The sequence below is a fragment of the Aquila chrysaetos genome, chromosome 19 (assembly GCF_900496995.4).
Source record: "Aquila chrysaetos chrysaetos chromosome 19, bAquChr1.4, whole genome shotgun sequence".
Lineage (NCBI taxonomy): Eukaryota > Metazoa > Chordata > Aves > Accipitriformes > Accipitridae > Aquila > Aquila chrysaetos.
Window position 1 is genome coordinate 10,567,561 of NC_044022.1, and position 12,638 is coordinate 10,580,198.

A 12,638-nucleotide genomic window follows, 5' to 3' on the forward strand; every position below is an offset into this window, starting at 1 on the left:
CCCACATTGGAGCAGTGTGCTCCTGAAGGACTGCAGCCTGGTGAAGGGACCCATGCTGGAGCAGTTAGTGAAGAACTGCAGCCTGTGGGAATGACTCATGTTGGAGAAGTTCATGAAGGACTGTACCCTGTGGGAGGGACCCCACGCTGGAGCAGGGAAAGAGTGTGAGGAGTCCTCCCTGAGGAGAAAGGAGCAGCAGAGACCATGTGTGATGAACTGACTGCAGCCCCCTGTCACGAAATGGAGTGGTTTGGACCGCTTAAAGAATCACTTCCAATGGTATTAGTAAAAGAAAAATTATTTAATAAGAATATATATAAAAGTGCGACTTCACAGAATGCGATGGCAAGGTTCACTCTATTACTTAATACATGGATGAAATGTACACAGGAAAATTAAGTTAGAATCAGACTAAAATTAGGTATACAGAGACCAAAAATACAATAGGGTAAAAGAGAAATATACGAAGAAAAATGTAGTTAGAATTGATTTCTTGTGATTTTGTACAGAGATTGGGAATGTAAAAAGGTAAGGGGGACCCTCCTGTTGAGTCACAAGGTTCAGAGAAGACCCACTTGTTTTCTAAACTCCTGTCAGAGTCTAGGTACGGCTGGATCAACTCCTAGTCCCAGACTTGGTCAACGGTTTATATCTAAATGGATTATGAGTATAATAACAGCCTGAGAGTCATTCAGTTGAATAAAGTTCATGACAGTAATTTAATTATAGATTTGAAAAGTGATAACTTGTAATATACTTGCTATAGTGTATTCAGGTTAGTACACATTAATGCATAAAGGCACTGAGAGATACATAAGCAAGTAAAAGAGGTATACCTGTTAAAAATTCCCCTTGAGTTCAGTGAAAATATTCATGTCAAATGCTTTGGCATCTTTCTCAACAGGTGAAGGGTCAAGCCTCAAGGAGCAAAGAGTATCAGCCCAAGTCTTGTTGGTTTTCAGTGACAGACCTCCGGTCTTCACAAACTGAAAAGTTTGTGAGCTCTGAGAGGCATCTCGCTGAGAGGGAGATGCAGCCTGCTGGAGTCCAGGAGAGCTCAAAGGGTCTCACTTAGTACTGCTGTTTTGAATCTTTATTCTGGGCTCTGGCATCGACTTCCTCTTTTCTTACAAGTTGTGTAGTGAATGTGGAGCTCCTGGGACTAGGGGTGAGTCTAAGGAAGGATCACTTTTTCATTAACATGTGTGGCATATGTGTGTTCTTGGTTGCTTGAAAATGGAGTGTCAGTGTCGCCAGTCCTCTCAGCCTGACCATGGATGTATTTGTCCACCATTCACAAAAGCATCCACTCTAGAGAGGAACATCTGGGATTAGTTTGAGGGTGGTATGCACAGTGGTAGTAGAGTTCTTACTACTTTTGGAATCTCCCGATCTAGGGGCTACTTCCTCATGTGGCTTCTGCACTTAGCCTTGTCTTGGAGATCATGTATTCTCCTCTGTTCAACTGCAGTGTTGTCTGTAACAGTGTCAACACCTCCATGCTAGATAGCACATGGGAACATCCATTTCTTTGATGCAGTTCCTCTAGGGGAAGGGCTCTAATTGATCTTCTGTACAGTTTATCCATCCTAAGTTTAATTTTTCTAATACATGCTGAGCATTCAGAGCAGCACAGCAACAGCAGATGACCCCAACTTACAGCTCTTCCTATGTTGATCTTGTAAATAAAAAAAAATGTTAGTTTACTTTATAAAAACTATATTGGTGCTGTCATTTCACGTATTCTGCCTCATTCTGCAGGCCCAGGCTTTCTTACCCTTTCAATTTCAATTAAAAGGCTGACTGGCACAAATGCTCTGTTACCATTGATGAGGCACCATAGGCAGTGCATTTCTAGATGATTATATTACAGCATACCTTTGTGATGGTCTCAGAGATGGCCAAAAGCAGAATGATTTTAATCACCTGAGAAGCACAAGCCTTTCTGGGAAGTGGACTGCTTGGAGCATTATGATGCTGTTAAAACTTGGAATGTGTACATTTCAATCAGGGAAACAGCGAGACTTGGGCCATTTGTAGGTATTTCAGGCATAAGCGTTGGATACAGTCTGTTAGTTAGCTCCTAAGTTTCAGTGCCTTTTCATAATGGGTCATTAATGGACTTTTCAGGTGCAGACAATCAAAGCACATGTGTAGTAAAACAGGCCAGTGGCCCATGAAATGCTGCATTATTTAATGGCTTTTCTTTCTGGTACTTTTACAACTTTTAATGACTTCTTTAATGTGTTTTTGTGCACTTAGCTCTTAATCTGATTTTAAAATGTAAGTATCAGTTGCAGTAATATGCGAGTTAGCTATTTTAGGAGTGAAGCCCCCTACTCTATTCCCATTAAAGCTTACCATGTACAAAATTTACACACTCTGATAATAAATAATTGGAGTTGCATATACAGCAGCAAACTTTAGTAATGTATCTTCTTCTCACTATAGTGTGATGTTTTGGGGTTTTTTTTCACCTGAATAGATTAGGCTGCAACATAATGGAAAACATACATAAACAAAGTTGTATGTCTTATCCTCTCTTTATTCTCCTAAACAGTAAATGCGTACATTTAAATAAAAAGTGCCATAAAGAAATAACCTTCCAACCCAACTGGTTCTGTATCCTATTTCAGAAGTTGGCTAACCAGACACTTCAGAGGAAGAAAAGAAGGCAGGGTACCTCATATAGTTTGTTCTTATGCTAAGTCATGAAAGAACTTTTCTTTTGATTGTCTCTGTGCTTGTTGTGGTTTAACCCCAGCTGGCAACTAAGCACTACACAGCTGCTTGCTCACTCCTCCCTGCCCCCAGTGAGATGGGGGAGAGAATCAGAAGGAAAAAAAAAAAAAAAAAAAAAAAAAAGTAAAACTCATGGACTGAGAGAAAGACAGTTTAATAGGACAGAAAAGGAAGGGAAAATAATAATAATAGAATATACAAAACAAGTGATGCACAATACAGTTGCTCACTGCCCACTGACTGATGCCTAGCCAATCCCTGAGCTGTGGTGGCCCCTGGCCAACTGCCCCCACTTTATATACTGAGCATGATGTCATATGGTATGGAACATCCCTTTGGCTCAGTTGGGTCTGACATGTGGAAACAGACTCCACAATCAGTGAGGTTGTAAAGTAGGTATGTTCATTCAGTGCTGGGCAGCACGGAGGGGTAGTCCCACCAAAGTCGTGCGCGCCTGACTCAGCAGTTTGCTTCAAATTTATACAGTCAAGTGTTACATATACATGCAGTTTCACAATATGCCTATGCATAGGCATGATCTATCCCCGCTTCATATTAAAATTAGTTCCAAAAAGTCACAAGGCCGGTCTTGGCTGGTTTTTGGGGTCGACTGCTGCTTCTTATCAGGGACTATCTCCTGCCCCAGCCAGCCTCAACAATCCAAACATTAAGCATCACTTCTCATCCTCTTGGGCCAACAATGCAAATGTTAAGCATCACTTCTCATCTCCTTGGGCCATGTCTACCTCTGTTGAAATTTCTTTAACTCCATTATAAGCTAGATAATTATTAAACAGTTCCTATCTACATCCATATATCTACTATATCTACTAAGGTTCCTTTGGCTCCCTGTCTCAGGTCAGCTGTGCTTGCTGTGTCCCCTCTCAGCTTCTTGTGCACTCCCAGCCTCTGCTGGCATGGCAGTGTGAGAAGCTAAGTCCTTGACTTAGTATAAACACTACTTAGCAAGAACTAAAACATCAGTGTGTTATCAACATTATTGTCATCCTAAATCCAAAACACAGCACTATACCAACTACTAGGAAGAAAATTAACTTTATTCCAGCTGAAACCAGGACACTTGCCCTTCCAGGATTTGAGTTAGGCAGATCCTAGTAACTAATAACTAAGATAAATGCTTTGGCTTATGAAAAAGAAGTCTCTGGCAGAGCAGGGGACTAAACACAAGTGCCTTCCTAGCCTAGTGCCTTAGTTATCAACATAGCTTCTCAAACTTCTTATAGTATCTTCACAGAATCACAGAATTGTTTAGATTGGAAGGGACCTCTTGAGGTCTCTGCTCAAGCAGGGTCAGCTAATGCACGTTGTCCAAGACTGTGTCCAGTTGTGTTTTGAATATCTCTGCAGATGGAGACTACAGAACTTCTCTGGGCAACCTGTTGTAGTGTTTGACCTCTGTCACAGTAAAAAAACCCTGTTTTCTTGTGTTCAGTTGGAGTCACATGGGTTTTAAATTGTGCCCATTGTCTCTTGTCCTGTTTGTGGACACTACTAGGAAGACTCTGGCTCACTCTTCCTCATTCCCTCCCATCAGCTATTTATACACGTTGATAAGAGCCATCTTAACTGAGCCTGAGCCATCTCTTCTCCAAGCTGATGGGTGCCAGCTCTCTCAGCATCTCCTCATATAAAGATATGCCTTAATCATCTTCATGGCCCTGTGCTGGACTTGCTCCAGTAAGTCCATATCTTTCTTGTAGTGGGAGGCCCAGTCCCAGCACTGGACACAGTACTCTAGATGCATCCTCACCAGTGCTGAGTAGAGAGGAAGGATCATCTCCTTTGACCTGCTGGCAGTGCTCTTCCTAATGTAACTGAGGAGACTGTTGGCCTTTTTTTCTGCAAGAGTACGTTGATGGCTCATGTTCAACTTCTTGTCCACGAGGACACCAAGGTCCTTTTTAACAAAGCTGCTTTCTAGCTGATCAGCCCCCCTGCATGTAGTGATGCATGGGGTTATTCCTGATCCGGTGCAGGACTTTGCACTCCCCTTGTCGAGCTTCATGAGGTTCATGTTGGCACCAGTTGTCCAGCCTGTCCAGGTCCCTCTGAATGGTGGCACAACCATCTGGTATATCAGCCACTCATCCCAATTTTGCATTGTCTGTAAACTTGCTGAGGGTGCGTGCTGCCCCATCATTCAGGTCATTAATGAAGATGTTAAACAGCATTAGCCCCAGTATCAACCCCTAGAGTACTCCGCTAGTGACATGTCTCCAGCTGCACTTTGTGCCACTGCCATCTTCAGTGATACCTTGCAACTTAAATCACATTATTGAAAATCAGTCTTTTCCTCAGTGGCGAATGACTTTATCCAGTAACAATGTGCTTTGTACTATTTTGTTAGAGGAATTATTGTAAGTTTAATTTGTTTGTGCAAACTTGATTTATGGTGAAAAAGGAATAGTTATTAGGCTGTGGTATATATGTTCATTTTAAATATGAACAAACAATCTTGAGAAGAAAATAAAGGCATGATTCTTCACAACACTGGATTTGTCTTGCACCAGATAACCCATGGCAATCCAAGTTCTTACACTTGTATGAAATGAGGTGGAAATGTAGGTATGAGAGTCTCTTCCCATGTTCAGTCACATGGAACAGCTTTGTCAAGAGGCACAGAGAAACCAAGTGGCTCAATTTTGTTCTAGTTGGTGCAAAACATTGTGTTTTGGGGAGTTTACAAGACAGATTAAACTTGATTTGAAGGAGAAAAATCTCACTATTACTTTGTACTTCTGCCTAGCTTATAAAAACCATTAAATAGTTTGAGGGCAAAGCAGCGATACGTCTTGTACCTTAATACTCCAGGAAGAGTGAGGGTCTCAGCCCAATCACTTCTCTGTTTTTGACCCATTTCTTTGGCATCTCCTGGGAAACTGCAGAATAAAGTGAGACTTCCAGAATGTCCTGTGGGCTTGTAATGGCATTTTATAAATCACCACATTCACCCTTTCTTTATAGGAGCTGATACACTGAAAATGTTAATGAATATCAGTTTCAATGTTGTGTTATTGAATACAACTTTCTTTAATTCAGAAGTTGTCATAGTAGGAGAAGAAAGGCAATGGGGTAAATGTAGTTCAGAGTGATTTTTATTAAGCTTAATGGCAAACCATATGCCCTGTGTCCATGAATTTGAACAAAGTACTGCAAAACACAGAACAGTCCTTTCTGTTGAGAATTTTCTGTTTCTATTTGAGTTAGGTGTTATTTTCAGTGCCTCCATTTGGTGTCTCTAAAGATATGTAATTTTACAGTACTTCATCTTAGGAACCTGGCCAAGTTTGCAGCTGTCTCAAAAAATCCTACTTAAAGCCTGTGCCAGATTTCCTTTTGCGGGTTTGCAGCAGGAGCTTGATCAATATTGAGATTTCTGTTTTTCAGCTTTTCCTAATTTGCCATTTTACATGCTGTCATGTAAGCCTTGATTCATTAGAGTTTTAGAAATACAGAGGTAGCATTTCTATAATGAGCTAGGTAGTGCTATGTGTATATCCAACCCAGGAAAGAATTTTCCCTTCCTGGCTGCATATCTTACCCCCAGTAGACACCCTGCTGTCCCTCCTCATCAGCTCTGCCCCGTTCTGTCCAAGGCTGCTGTGGGATACCCACTGCCCCATGCCAGAGGGTGAAGCGCAGTCATAGTTTTCCTGAAGGGTGCGTTGTGTTGGCACCATACTATGATTTATGTTGTTCTGTCCCATTTTCCTAATATCCAGCCCTGATGTGGAAGCCCCAGGCTTGTCATTCTCTTCTCCTTAGCTTCTGCTTTTCCTTCTTGAGTGCCTTACTCTGCTTCCTATCCCTGTGCCTTGGCCTGGCAGAAGGCTGGGATAAACACTGAGAACTGCTGTGACACGCTGGCTAGGACCCTGACCTAATGTCTGTGAAAGGGAAGCTTCAGGGTTTTGAGTCAGATCTGTGGCTCAGGGTTAAACAGTGGGGCTGTGTGTGGATCATCCTTGACCTCTGCCTAACTTCTGTTCATCTGAACACATATTCATCATGTCTTAGCTTGCAGATATTAAGTGCCTTGATCTGTAAAGAAAAGATGTGACTCTCTTAAGCCTTGAAAGCAGAGCAATGTTAGAAAGAAAAACTCGACCAGACCTTTTGAAATATGTGACTAATGGTTGTTCTAGAACTGATAGAATGACGTATGCTGCTATTACTCATCTCTCAGGCTGATAATTGACCATTTTTCCAACACTTTTGCTTCTTATCTGTTCTATTTCTAATCTGTCTTGGTTAATAAACAGAAACCTGTAGTTGTTATAGCAGCAGCTGTTTCTGTAATAGCTGTTTGAGAGAGACTACCAGCAGCCTTTAGAAAGTCTAGATTGTACCCAGCCTTTGACAGTTAGCACCTGTTTCGTGTCTTGTATGAGCTCTAACAAGGTAGGCAGGCACTGGATATTGTTGTGTTAACTTTGTGGTCCCAATCTTATTTTGCTTATCTTGGTTAGTTGCTGATTTAGTTTAATTTATTGTTTATATTTACATTGCTTTATTTTTCTTTTAAGGGAAGGCAGAGAGCATCTTACCTACTTAAAGAGTTACTCTGGTAGTGGCTACACCAAAGTTTTTCTCTGTCCATGCTAGCAGCATGATTGTAGTAGGTGAGAGAGGAGTAATAGCGATCAATATTTAAAGAGAGATTGGATTGGCAGAACCAAAATGTCTCTTAACCTAAATGGAAGACATTAATTTTAATCACTACAACCTAATGCTGAGTTCAGAAGTTTGTTCAAGTGAGTCTGGTGGGATTCCTGAAGCTCGGTAGTGTGCTTTTCAGATCTGTAAGACACGTTTCTTGAGCTGTACCCTTCTTACAGTTATGGATTCTGAGTTCTTGAGAGTAGTGATTTGCAGTGGTTTCTCCATCATTTAGCTGGAAACCCAAAGGGACTGTATTTATAATTGTATACCAAATTTAATTGGTTTGTTCCATTTAAACCAGTATTTAATTTTTGAAAACTAGTGAAGAGCTTCTCCATGTGAAAGGTGTCCTGAGCACCACAAGTTAAATACATCAGGCTTCGTAAATCTGTCTCTCCTGTTTGCGTTTGCTCTGTATAAATGTCCTGTGTGTTTCCGTCCATGTCATATCATAATGTAGTGTCATTGAGCTTGGATCAGATACAAGACCCGTCAAAATCAAGGGAGACCTTTCTGTTGATATAATTGAACGTTGAATTGTGCCCTCTGAGATAAGCAACAAAGCCTGCAGCCCTTCATGAAAATATTTGTAACAGTCTTACTGTCTTTTTTGGGAAAGGTGAATATTCAGTAAACATACTGTTCTGAGTTTTTATTTCTGTGCTGGATGTCTCTTGCCTGTTGGCATACAGGATTCTGTTCACAGTTATCAACATGTCCTGCTGCTGTTTCCACCTGATCAGTTATTTTAACCTTTGTAAGGACCTTGGAAGCTCAGCTTTCATGTAAATTGTTCAGAGGAAACCTGTCCTGCAATACCTAATTGCCTCCTTCCACAGCCATGGTTGTTTATAGGCTAACTCCTATTTTAGGGAAAGGTAACAACAGCAAGACACCCACTGTGTGCAACTAATGCAGACAAGCATTTTTCTCTCAGGTGCTGTAGGAATCTGATAACCAATCTTGATTTGCAGTGAGATGCTACAAGAAGAGCATTCAGACAGAATTGCCCCCAGAGCAATAATACTTGCATTATTTCTCCAGAAGCTGTGTGGCAGTAATTTGTTGAGAAACAAGACAACAGCATGGAGATCTTACCTTCTCCACTACCTTCTCAGCTACTTGGGAGGAACAAAATCAAAGCTAAGCTATGACAGAGCCTGTGTTTTAAAGTTTTGTATGTAAAAATATTCTTTTTTTTCCCTCCCCTTTCATATTGGAGAGACATTATAGTTTCCAGGTGCCTCTTTGTATGAGTTGTCCCTGTGGTAGGTCTAGGAGTTCTGGCATTTACTACCAGGGGGCCAATACTGGGCAAATAGCTCTGCAAAGCTCTGTTTCCTGTCTCCCTTTTGTTGGATTCATACCAGCCTTCCTTCCTCTCCACAAAAGAAGGAATCTTGTCATGTACTGTGCATTTCCATAAAGCTGTTCCCCACTATGCAAGGCAGAATAACTCCTAAATTGGCTAGAATCCTACTTCATTGCTGAGGAAGGAAGGGCAGCCTGTATGATTGCTGTGGGATCTCTGATCTGCAGAATATGCTGTGACTTGCTGAGATACTTCTCCTGGGTCTGCTAGAGTGGGAAGTTGCCTTACTGCATTCTGTGTAGCACTTTTATGTGTCTTGCATGTGGTCCATTATTTTGCCTGCTGAGAGGGAAGGCAAAGCTGCGGCTCCTTCTGGTTCATACCACTTTGTTTTCTTCCCAGTCAGCTGGTTGCTCTTTTTAGCATCCTGTGGTTTCTTGGAGTTGATAGTGTTGAGAAAGGGATGTGGGAAGAATGTTCTCGTGGTCTCCTGAACATCTCTGGGCAGTTGCATCAGCAGTGCATCTGAGTTGAATTGGAAAGAGACAAAAGAAATTGCAATTAGGAGGAATTTGAAAATGAAATCCGCTCAGTATCACATGGAAAAATACATAGGGATGCTATGAAAAATGTCATATAGTTCCAGTTAGTTTTCTCACAATCACACCAAAATCCTACTGTGAGTGAAACAAACACTTTCTAAAATGTTTGAAGTCTGCAGTAGGCCTTAAGATTTTCTGACTGTGGTCATAGCTGCTAAATAATGAAGGAAAACTTTTGCATAATTGCTCTATTCAACTTGATTCTGTTTGAACAGAACCTGTTGTCTCCAGGCTTTTGCTGTTTCTGTTGTGTGCTTATTTTGTATGCTGAGGCAGCATCATTTCATTTCCAATTCTTAGACATCCGGCTGTTATAGCTTTACTGTGACACACAAATAGAGATGTTGAATTTTTCAGTGGAAGCAAATGTACTCTCTAAAAAATGTCTTGCTATTGCTAGAGTTTTCTAGCTGGCTTTCATGTGGTAGGAAATTTGTAGATAGATAAAAATTGTGAAAAAAAATAGATTATTATGCATGATATTGCTTTTTTTAAACTAAAACTTTTTTTTTTTCTCTTGTTCCACTTCACTCCCCCCATGTACTCTTCACTGTGATACATGAACTACCTTTCAGTGGTGGTGAGATGAATTAACTGTCTAAATATGAAGTTGCTATTTATTCCTGTGAAAAATGTAATCATTGTAATAGAAGAAAACTAACAGAGCATTTAAATTTACATTTCAATTAATATTTTTACAGCTGAAATTATTTTTGAATCAGGTTTTGGATTGTCATTCTTGAAATACAGTTCAATTTTTTTTATAGAAACCTTTGTATTGTTTTTTGAGTAGTTACTAATGTCTTTATTTTTTTTAAAGAATTTTTAATTTCTGTGAGAGATTTATCAGTGGAAGTTATTTCTATTCCCCATGATATTTTTAGAAGATCAGTACTTGATTCATTAAATGGAATCCTGGTATCTGCCACAAATTAACAGCAAACAGACTGAACTCTGGGGCATTAAAAAGTTGTTATCTTTAGCTGTTACATTTCAGCTGTAGTTCAGTTCTGGAATTCAATAAAGAAATCTAATTTCATTAGCCAGTGATGTCATCTCTATTGTCATAGGAGCCTATTTTAAGACTGTGGCAAATTTCAGGTAGAAATGATGAGTAGTCAGTCAATAATAATAATCACAAGTAGTCTGTAAGGAAAGAGACAAGCTTAACTTGTTAAGCTCCTGCTGTGGTGTATTGTCTCTTGGCTTTGAACTGGACTTTTATAATACCAGTAAGTGTAGCAAATGGGGTTTGAAGTCTGTCTGCATTTATATTAGCTTTACAAATCTGAGCATTTTGCATACTGTAATGTTCTGTTTCTGTTTTTCTTTCCAGCTATGTTGAGTGTTTCAGGAGGAGTTTCTCCACAGACTTATTTCAGTAGAGTTGACTCTGGAAATTTTCATTGAGGAACTGGCAATTTAGAGTGGTTAAAAGTATGCCGGAGCCAGAGCTGTCAAAACTGTGATGCTGATACACTTGACAGAAAGATTCTGATTCAAGGCAGGGGGAGAGGTGTGCTCCTAGAGGAGAAGCAAGTAGGCAGGCATCCTCTTGGTGCAGTGCAGGGGCAATGCACGTGAAGCTCTGGTCTGTTTGCTGGGGCAACAGAAGAATGGTTGGGAGGAACCAAGGTTGGTGGTGCAGTTGAAAGCAGTGAAAACTGGATACTTCACAGTTCCTTGTGAGGTGTTCTTGTTGTTCCTCCTCTGTTACTGTGTACCTTTATCTGCAGTGCACATTCATGCAAGCCATTGTAAATTCAGGGCCAGATGCTGAGGCCCTGGTAGAGTCCTTTTGTATAACTTTTGGCTGCATTATGTGAAGACACTCATTGGGCTAATGAAGCAAATGGAGGGAATGAGAGAAGAAAGACATGATGTTGCTTGTGATGAAAATCAGCAGTGTTGAAATACTGCCTATCTAAACTTCAAAATATCTTTTTCCTTTTTGATTGTTTTATGTGCTTTAAAGTTATATGTATATGTCAGATGTGTGGTACTTCTGTGGGGTGAAACATAGCAATTGAGTGAATTGATAAAACAGTTTTCTTCAAATTATTTTAAAGAAGTCTTTCTGTGTCATGCTGTGTTTTGAATTATACTTTATGGCCCTAGGAGACATCATTAACCAAGAAGATGGCTTTCATTCGTTCTTTGGTGTTTGGTTTGTTTTCCTTTTTTTTTTTTTTAAAGCTTTACATCTGCTAAGGAATGACTTTTCTTTATGTATTTAAGCCATTTCTGTAAATTTATGCCCAGATCTTTGTTCCTCAGTAGATTTCCCTTTTACAGTGAAGACGTAGAGGATTAAGAAACAGGCCATATGGTAGTTTCTATAGCAATAGATTAAAGACTGTGTGTTGTCAGCCCTTGTGAGGTATGATGCAAGAATTAGTTCAGGAAGGCACCATTTGCATGTCTTATACTTTGGCAATTCTCTGCTGTGGTAGTGGTCTCTGGGACAGTTGTTAGATGGAGTTGTGAGAAGGACTAGTTGACCTTTGTTTCAAACTCAGGCTGAGTAAACTCATCATTTAATCTTTTTGAATTACAGATATTCAGCACTGGACTATTTCCATACTACTTTCTCAGTATGTAGAGGGCAAGATTAGTGATATAGTGCAGGAAGAGGTTTTAATTAGAGCAGGACTGTTTTAAACAGAGTTGAGGCATCTGCTGAATCTATACTTGGGTGCCTTATTTAATAACTTGTTGTCAGTGGTATTCTGTCCAGGATTAAGACACTGAAATTTTAGTGTGTACAAGTAGGTGTGTACATATGCACTGCACGCCTGAGCTCCTCTGTAATAAATGGGGATAGAGTCAGTCCAGCCTAGGGGGTGATTCAGCTCACGCTAAACTATACGTCTAGTCTCTGGTTTCACAGGTTTCCGTTCCCTAATAGGATTTTTAAAAATCTATGGCCAAACGTAGATGTCTTAATCTTGAACTGAATTGACTATTCCCACCCTATGACTTACATTTAGCTTGGATTCCTGTACTACAACATTACAGGCAGAAAGCTGAGACCTACAGAGGAGACTAAAGTCTGATGAACAACCCCAATGTTTGTAGAGAGTGAGGGAAGATGGTTTTCCACTAGACAGGATAATGAACATGCAGCATGTTTTACCCATGCCTTGAAATACCCTGAAAGTGTAAGGGCTTGGGCTATTACACAGGAGCTGGTTGGTCTATGCCACACTAGTACATGGTAAGAGGGTACACCCTGAATGTAACTGTTTCAGGTCCTCTTCCTGTAAATGACTCTGCCATTACTGTAGGTGTTTTATTCC

At 40.4% G+C, this 12,638-nt stretch overlaps 1 protein-coding gene across 5 annotated transcripts in view; it reads left to right on the forward strand.

Annotated features, from left to right (window-relative positions):
• ALKBH8 (alkB homolog 8, tRNA methyltransferase) overlaps positions 1-12,638 on the forward strand; it is a 59,725-nt gene that overhangs the window by 16,845 nt on the left and 30,242 nt on the right. The window lies entirely within an intron of this gene.